We start from the raw sequence: 11,054 nt of genomic DNA, 5'->3' as shown, positions 1-11,054 counted from the left end.
TACTGATTTTTCCTTTCAAATCTGAACTTCCTATTTCTCTGTTTGTGTTAATTACAAATAATTTTTTCTAGACAAGGAAATGTTTAAGAACTCCAGATGAAGGAGCTTTCAGTTTTACTGTCCTCGGTTTGCTCGGCAAACCACTGCCTACTTTTCAAACTAATTAGAATGAAATTGAGATACCCTCTCTGGACAGACAAATAGCCTTAAAATCGACAGCTTTATGTTCTCCTTCAAATATACTGTCTTTCCTCGATTCCTAAAAAATAGCTTCTTTAACAAAACTAATAAAGCTTTCGGAAAGTATCATACTTTTTCATTAGATTTAATATACGATCCCGATAGTTTCCGATTCTACCCAATAAATGATTTTCACGATAACCGGAAAACCTGATACACACAAAACACGATACACGATAGACCTGATAAACGCAAAACACGATAGAAAACGGAAAACCTGATACACAATAGAATACAACACACGCACGATACGATACGATACGATATGTTACACGCACGATAGAGCACGATAGGAATGTCAAAAATAACGTTGCGGGTACTGTAAATACATTGTGATATATAAATTTTGATATATACACTGTGATATATACACTGTGATATGTACACTCTGATATGTACACTGTGATATGTACACTCTGATATGTACACTGTGATATGTACACTCTGATATGTACACTGTGATATGTACGCTATGATGTCAACATATACATTTTACATTGTGATATATATACGGTTATTACTATGATATATACACTGTGATATGCACATTGTGATATCTACACTGTGATATATACACTGTGATATCTACAGTGGGATATGCACATTGTGATATCTACACTGTGATATATATACTGTGATATCTACAGTGGGATATATACACTAAGATATGTACGCTGTGACATTTACACTGCGATATGTACACTGCCATATGGACATTGTGATATGTACACGGGTATATACACTGTAATATATATATTGTGATATATACTGTTATTAATACACTGTGATATATACACTGATATATGTACACAGTGGCATTTCCACTGCGATATGCACACTGTGATATGGAGATTGTGATATGTAAACAGTGATATCTACACTGCGATATGTACATTGTGATATATACATTGTGGTATGCACACTGTGATATATGCACTCCGATTAATATACTGTGATATATACACTGAGATATGTACACTGTAATATATATATAATGTGAAGTGTAGATTGTGATATATATACTGTCATATATACAATGTGATAGATACACTGTGATATTTACACCGTGATATTTACATTGTGATATGTAAATTGTGATACATACACTCTAATATGTGACTTTGATATATACACTGTGATATATACAGTGTGATATGTACACTGTGATATGTAAACTGTGATATATACACTGTAATATATAACTGTGATATGTACACTGTGATATATACACTTTGATAATTACACTGTGATATGTACACTATGATATGTACACTGTGATATGTACACTGTGATATGTGGACTGTTATATATACACTGTGATATGTACACTGTGATGTATACATTGTGATATATACACCGTGATATATACACTGTGATGTGTACACTGTGATATGTACACTGTGATGTATACATTGTGATATATACACCGTGATATATACACTGTGATGTGTACACTGTGATATGTACACTGTGATATGTACACTATTATGTCAACACTGTGATTTGTACACTGTGATATGCACACTATAACATATACATTGTACATTGTGATATATATATATACGGTTATTACTATGATATATTCACTGTGATATGCACATTGCGATATCTACACTGTGATATATATACTGTGATATCTACAGTGGGATATATACACTAAGATATGTACGCTGTGACATTTACACTGCGATATGTACACTGCCATATGGACATTGTGATATGTACACTGTGATATATATACTGTGATATCTACAGTGGGATATATACACTAAGATATGTACGCTGTGACATTTACACTGCGATATGTACACTGTCATATGGACATTGTGATATGTACACTGGTATATACACTGTAATATATATATTGTGATATATACTGTTATTAATACACTGTGATATATACACTGATATATGTACACAGTGGCATTTCCACTGCGATATGCACACTGTGATATGGACATTGTGATATGTAAACAGTGATATATACACTGCGATAAGTACATTGTGATATATATATACTGTGAAGTGTAGATTGTGAAATATATACTGTCATATATACACTGTGATCGATACACTGTGATATTTACACCGTGATATTTACATTGTGATATGTACACTGTGATACATACACTGTAATATATAACTGTGATATATACACTGTGATATATACAGTGTGATATGTACACTGTGATATGTACACTGTGATATATACACTGTAATATATAACAGTGATATATACATTGTAATATAAACACTGTGATATATACACTGTGATATGTACACTGTGATATATATACTTTGATAAGTACACTGTGATATGTACACTATGATATGTACACTGTGATATGTACACTGTGATATGTAAACTGATATATACACACTGTGATATGTACACTGTGATATATAGACTGTGATATATACACTGTGATATATACACTGTGATATATACACTGTGATATGTACACTGTGATATGTACATTGTGATACATACACTGTAATATATAACTGTGATACATACACTGTGATATATACAGTGTGATATGTACACTGTGATATTTACACTGTGATATATACACTGTAATATAAACACTGTGATATTTACACTGTGATATGTAGACTGTGATATGTACACTGTGATATTTACACTGTGATATGTATACTGTGATATGTACACTGTGATATGTACATTGTGACATGTAGATTGTGATATATACATTGTGATATGTACACTGTGATGAATACAATTTGATAAGTACACTGTGATATATACACTGTGATATGTAAACATTGTCCAACACAATAATAGGTAGTCATCGAATAAGGCTAAAATGGGCCTGGACGACGGTTAATGATCCGCAAACGACCCCTAGACTGTCCTGTGTTAGCCTCAAAACCAGTTGCATGCTGTCATGTTTGGATAGATAACCTAGGCATGATACATAGTTATATAAGTAAATGATACATAGTTATATGAGTACATGATATGTCGGTTATATGAGTACACGGTATGTCAGTTATATAAGTACATGGTATGTTTGTTATATGAGTACATGATATGTCGGTTATATGAGTACATGATATGTCGGTTATATGAGTACATGATATGTCAGTTATATGAGTACATGATATGTCAGTTATATGAGAACATGATTCATCGGTTCAGGTTCGACCTTTACCTTTGTAATTTTTAGCAGTATATGATGCATCGTTCCATGTTTGCCCTTTCTTTCTTCGCTTATTTTAAAGTAGTGTTTTCAATGGATTGGATTGTCTGTAATACGTAGCACTTCACGTCTGCTGTTAATGATTCGTCAGCAGATTTGCCATTAAAACATTTAAGGAAAGTAGCCTAGGATATTTCGAAAGCTATTTTCTAGTAGAAGACTTAGTTTTTTCGGGGAGGTTACGAGGAGGTACCATTCTTCTCAATACCTCCGAAATATGTGTGTTTTGTAAGATTTAATTTCCTGGCATTTCATTTACACTTTACTCCATTTCCCATTCAATTGTTAAGACAGACATAAATTCAAGTGTATTTGTTTGTAAACATAATTATATGATAAAACCAAGTATGAAATTATCCTTTCTTATTTCTTACTTGCGACAGATAATGATGATATTGAATTGCGAAATATTAGCGAAACACAATTTCTTATTTTGTGCGATGTTTATGTCTCATTTCCCTGGATGCCAAACACTCTGCAATTATGTCCAACAAGATTTGTACTTTTGCTAAATCCCTCTAAATATTGCATGAAACTCTGAAGGGTCTCTGTAATTCCTACAAAAGGAACACATTTATCTAGATGGTACATCTTTCCATTCTCAAACTGTATGCCAGTGATCTCTGATGCCTTCTTCGAACTCTGTCGTCTTGGTCTTATGTATGTACTAAACGTAGTTCCTTCCGTGTCAGTTGTCGACAGCTGTACAATGTGTTCATCACGTCCCGTTTAATGAAATAATAATAGATAAATGTTATCAGTCCTAAAACTGACAGTGGCAGGCTCATGGTATCATTATTGCTAGAGAGAGAGAATATACAATGTATTAAATACAGTCATGCTTGGCAGAATAAGAAAACCACAGTGTCAAGTTTCATTTTTCAAAACAATACCTAGTCCAGTAGTTTCTATATCAAAAAAGATGAAGTGATAATTTTTCATCATATTTGGATCAACAGGCTCATACTGATGTTGAAGTAGGGGTTGTGGAATGGTCTGAATCTCAGTGCACAATTGTGAATTTAGAGTGCATCCTGTCTGATATGAGACACCTTCCCTTATTTCTGCAGAGGCTGTCTTCTGATGTCTGTTATCAAATAATATTTGTCTCTTAATTAATTAAAGCATCCATTATTTGGCATGTATATAGAGATTGATCTTTTGTAACTTTTAAAGTGGACTGAAGAACATGCCTGAGATTAGCTGATTTGCTATTTATCTAAATTTTAATGATCCAAGCTAGTGGTTGCATGAACATGTATGACAAGTAATTATTATTATACTTTTCACTCTTTGGTAAAAATCAATATCTATTAAATCATTATTACTGTTTTGATTTCTTTTGCAGTCTCCTCCTCTTAAATGCATGTGAGTTTGTAGTTGCCCTTTGATTTAACCTCTGCGAGTCCCTCAGTCTTGCACGACGCTCAGTAAAATGTCCAGGAGATAGCCCTAGTCTACGATTGATCTGAAATATATAGATCTTTTACATATATCTCTTCTGTTTCCTATATCGTTTGTCCATGCATAACGCACAATGTAACAGAGAAAATACTCAAGAGTAATGAAAAACAAATGTCTCCCCAAATTGGAATTGCTCCAAATGAAACCATCCCTTAATGTACTGCATAATATGGAAGAGAAAGCATGAGCAGGAACATAGACATTATGAAAACCAATAAGTCACGTAGGAGATATGTTCACAAACTATTTTACACCCTCCACACCTGAGATCCACTATAACTTTAAGGATAACAATTGGATCTTCCTGTCCCGACAATATGCACATCTACAAATGGCAATGAAACATTGTACAAAGTTTCCAATCTATCAGATAAGCCATATACATGTAGGAGGAGAAGCATTATCAATATTTTGTGACAGACAGACAGATGGATGGACGGAGAGAAAGTAGAAAAACAATACCCCCCTGAAAGAGGGGATACTTATTAATGAAGTGCTACTATTAATGGCCGTTTTAATAAATCCACTTTGACACTGGCCTTTCAAAAACGTTTTAATTATTATCAATGAAACCAACCATCTTGATAAAATGTACTTACTTTACAACATATCTATGTTCCGTGGTGTTGTTGTTTTTTTGTGCGCTACACTTGTTGCAATTCTGTATGAAAGATTCCCTGAAGAGCTATAATGAACATTCTTGTGTGCTTTTGATGCTACCATGCGGTTGAAACTTTCATTGGCTTGGGTACTACCAAGGCGAGAGAGCTTATCGCAATGACGAATAAAAGGAGAAAACTTGTTTCAGGGATTCTTGGGAGTTTTAAATTGGAAAGTGGTTTTCCACGAGGAAATTACTTGTACATACATACACTTTGAATTGTTAAGAAACTTGCACCATCTTGATGAGCAAGACTGATGGTCACCAAAAGGATGTTTAGTAAGAGCATTACGGCCTGCTGCAATCTGAAGTGGATCTCCTTCACCCTGAGCAATGATGTTATCAAAACATCTCTGGAGATATTTAATAATGTGGACCGTAAGCATCGGATGTTGTTTCTTCAATGAATAAAGTGTGTTTCCCAACAGCTTGCAAAGGTGATTCCTACAAAAAAATCAAGGTTTGCTTTATTCAATGTGTCTTATTGCCATTTATAATACAAAATATCATAGAATTAAACATTCTTTTTGAAGAATTGATCGATATGTAAACGCCGGACAGTTTACTCACAAACTTAACACAAGCGACCCATGGGCCATATCGCTCACCTGAGTTACCTTGGCCCATATCTGAAGACTATCCAAATATATTTGCATGTAAAACCTTTGTCTCTATTGTGGTCTCAACCTATCCCTGGAGGCCATGATTTTTACAAACTTGAATCTACACTATGCCAGAAAGCTTTCAAGTAAATGTCAACTTCTTTGGCCCAATGGTCCTTGAGGAGATTTTTAAAGATTTTTTCTATATATCTGTATGTAAAAGTTTGATCCCCTATTGTGGTCCCATCCTACCCCTGGAGGCCATGATTTGAACAAACTTGAATCTTCACAATGTCAGGAAGCTGTCATGTAAATCTCAGCTCTTCTGGTCGAATGGTTATCGTTGAGAAGATTTTCAAATGACCCTACCCTAATTTTGCTTTTTTGTGACTATATCCCCTTTGAAGGGGGCATTGCCCTTCATTTGAATAAACTTGAAAGTCCTCTACAAAAGGATGCTTTGTGCCAAGTATGGGTGAAATTGACCCAGTGGTTCTGGAGAAGAAGATGGAAATGTGAAAAGTTTACAACGCCGACGACACCAACACCGAAGACGACGAAAGACAACAAATTTTTATCAGAAAAAGTCACTTGAGTCATTGGCTGAGGTGAGCTAATAAAAGTGCTTTGCAAAAAGAATATTTGATTCTTATAATTCCATTGCGTTCCCTGTATTATCAATTTCAAAAATTTAAATAGTTTCTCCGCACTATGTTATATCCTTTCATGCGTGTATGTATACATAGCGCTTTTGGATTTATTGATGTGTAAATTTGCATTTAGCTTTATTTTTGTCAAATCAAATCAATTGCGATAATTAAGATTGGAATTATGATGCTGTACATGTCCTTTGTTTTTGCATCAGTATATGTATACATATATTCGCATGTAATACAACTTACCGATCAGATATTTTCTCTATCTTATCATTGACATTTGCTCGTAGGCAACCTATGGTTGAAGAATCTTCATCACCAGCTATTGCAGAAACTGTGAACCCTTGTTTGTGAATATCGAGAACCATATCTGTTATAATATCTGCTTCCATGGCCTTTGCACTCCCCTCCCAATTACGATAGCTGTCGTGTTGTCTAACAAGTTCATTTCTTGAAGCAGCTGAGGTGCAGACTCTGCAATCTTTGGATCAAAGCGAATAATTGATAATTTTTCCAGTCTGTGTACCCACCATAGAGCAGTGACCTAGATAAATAAATTGAATGACACAATTTCAAAATGATGACTACAGGACTTGCCAATTTAATTGTAGTACACTGTACTATTTCATGTATTTAGAGTGTTTTAAAGTGGAACATGTTCCACTGATGTCAAACAAAGAAAACAAGAATATCAGTAACACTGATGGATGCATGCTCAGGAATTATTTACTCATATATGATATATGTTCCGAATGACCTTGACCTTTCCAAATGATTTTAAGAGACCTAGGTCCACAAGATCAATAACTGTTGAAACATTATTGAAATAAAGGTTTTTTCACATACAAGATATATATTCTGAGTGACCTAAATTACATCCTCAACAATTTAACTTCAAGTGACTGAAATCCATTTATCTGTCACTAATAAGTGAGATATATAATCAATACCTGTTCAAAACGTTTTGAAATAAGGTACTTTTTCCATATATAAGGTAAATAATCTGAGTGACCTTGACATTTCCAAAATGACCTTGGCCCAAAGGTCCCCTATCCCAAGAAATGTTTCTGATCAATTATGATCAATTTCTGATGAAACGTTTGGGAGATATGAACTCAGATAGACAAATGAACAGACGGACGGGCATGGCAGCGACTATATGCTCCCCTGAAAATTTCCAGGGAGCATTAGAATGTTAATGAAGGAATTTATGAGTCTCATGTGAGAGCTTATAATGGGACTGAGAAATTTTGAGAAAACAGAAAAATATGATAGTATTGGTTATATAGGTGGTATTTAAATTTACGAAATATATTGACCTACCACACAAACAACTTACTTACATGAGAGACTATCATAAGATATCCCACTGCCTCTCTTTTATCACCTAGCATCAACTGCAATCACAAGCTTCTCATTTTTCCTGTAATATGACAACAAAAGTTTAAAAGGAAGTTGCTTGTTTAATCTTAAATTATGATGTACAGGTGTGTAACTTTAACATTTTACAATATCGTATTATTCCATTCATACAGTCCTACTAACCACATACATCACTAACCACATATCCATGCGAATATTTAGCATATCTCAGTGTATGATTGATTTGCTAAAAGTAAAACACACACACAGATCGACACACACACGACTTGAATTGAATTAGGTAGTAGACACAGCAGTACCCTCTCCTTTTTAAGTGTATGTGTAATATGGTATGGTCAGGGTTTTTTTCATATGTTTAAACTATGTTAATAATGAATAACAGTATCTATCAAAATGCATGTACATTATTCATTTTCTTATCTTTTTGAAAATCCTACATGACTCGCATGATTAACTGCAGTATATTATGACATGTATGTAAAACCATTCTTCAAGGTTTTTTTTCCTACATGAATTTAACACATTGTATGTAAAATTGAAAACTCATCCGCAATGTATAGTACGTACTCGTCAACGGTGACCACTTCCTGCTTAATAGCCTCAATTGATGTCTCTTTTGCAAAATTTTCCAAAACAGTTCCCATCTCCTTCAGCCTGGCATTTATCATGCAGTGGCTTACTGTGGGATGTTCAACTCCGCAAGTAAATTGTTTATTTGTCTCTCTCTAAATCCTGACTGAACTATATCTATGAGAAAGAAATTCAAATAATAGATGGATTATCTAAAATAAAAAATGAACTTGTTATTATTTGACAGTTCAAGTAGTCAATTTCTTGCTTGTAATGAGAAAATAAGATACTTTAATGCACTCAAGATTAATTATTTGAAAACAGTATGACCTCATACATGCTTATTAATTAAAATACAATGAATCTAGATGGAGAAAGTTATAGGGGTTGCAACCTTCCCCAACTCCCATTGGTCGATTTTTAACTAAAAGATATAGCCATAATTGTTAAGCTATTTGAGGTCTTCACCCCTCCCCCATGTGAGTTGAAAAGATACAAACTTGGGTTTATCCCCCCCCCCCTTTGTATGATTTAATTAGATACGCCCCTGATATACATGTTATGTGAACAATGATGCTTCCATTGGATTTTTAAAAAGACCACCACATTATTACGTTGGCGTACATATATTACTTTAATCTGTATTTAATTTACCAGTAGCTAGCTTTGTATTAATGTCCCACACTCTGCCATGCCTTTTGCCTGTTGTGATAACATTAATCACCATGCATCTGGTATTGAAACATTGGACCTGTGGTACAGGAAAATTGATACATAATATGTTATTAAGGAAAACCATTAATTGTGGCTACAAAATCAATTAAGTTAAAAAAAATAATTCAAGTCTGAAATTTTACTCAAATTTTGACAGTTCAAATACATGTAATATCAAAATTCAAACTTAATTTTGAGATGTTTTAAGAAATCCAAGATGGTTAATATAGATAAAATTTTGATGAAATTCATACTTTAAGAAGTGATCCAAGACCACATCTTTGGATGTCCTTTGTGTGGATGAGCTGCAAAGGTAATCCACACCCCTCACATGCACTGAGTCCCTTTGCTAGAATGTCCATTTCTACTATTCTCCTCCCCAATTTCCAGTCTTCATTTGCTTCTTCCTTTCTCTGAACATTTAACAAACCAGGACCTAAATTAAACATTAAAGTGTTATTATAATCAAAATTTACATTCTGTCCTGGGTTTTGATAAACTGTTGCAAAATATTAATTACTATCAATTCATAAAAAATACTGACATCATGCGAATTAGTTTGCTATGACATCCACAGATGAATTTAAAGAATAATTAATACATTTACACAAATTTCATTAGGAAGAGGAAAGACAACCGGAAGAATAGATTTAAAAGGAAACAAGGGGAGATAGGAATCTGAACCAGCAGGAGGTAGATGTGAAGGCGAATCCCCCTTATCCATCCATTCTATGCCATCCATATGTGTTATTATAGAATACTTTATTATATAAAGATACATGCAAGATGAATATAACGAACAGTGATCAATCTTATAACTCCTATAAGCAATACAAAATAGATATTTGGGCAAACACGGACCCCTGGACACACCAGAGGTGGTATCAGGTGCTTAGGAGGAGTAAGCATCCCCTGTTGACCGGTCCTGATCAGGTAAACGGAGTTATCAGCAGTCAAAATCAGTGTGCCATATGATGATTAAAGACTAATAAAGTAGCCACTATACTGCGCAACAAAAAATATAGTACCACTACATGTATATAATTTTACAGTTAATCTCTGAGAATTAATGAGGCTGAGTATGTACAGCAGTTGCTGATAAATTAACAAAAATATTGTTACTGCCATTACTACAGTAATATACTCCTGGGTACTGATGGTGCTATTTTGTTACTGCCATTACTACCGTAATATACTCCTGGGTACTGATGGTGCTATTTTGATATGAAAATGAACCCTGGATATTTTCTATAAATGGGCGAGGGGGTTTGGGTTCATGCTAATTAATTCAATTTTAAAACATACCCATTAACAGAAAAATTATCTTTTATAAATGCAAGAATTAATTAAAAGTGAATTAAAATTAGTAATATCAAAACATTTGCAAACACAAATGATAATCAGAATCTAAAGTGCATAACATACAGGAATTCACACACACAAATATACCCCATCCCCACCCCACCCACCCCCACTCCCCCAAAAAACAAGCAAACACTATTTCTTTTTTAATGGTGGTTCATGGTTTGGGGAGAGCTAG

The sequence above is a fragment of the Ostrea edulis genome, chromosome 1 (genome assembly GCF_947568905.1).
Source record: "Ostrea edulis chromosome 1, xbOstEdul1.1, whole genome shotgun sequence".
Classification (NCBI taxonomy): domain Eukaryota; kingdom Metazoa; phylum Mollusca; class Bivalvia; order Ostreida; family Ostreidae; genus Ostrea; species Ostrea edulis.
Note: the sequence above shows the minus strand (reverse complement) of the source record.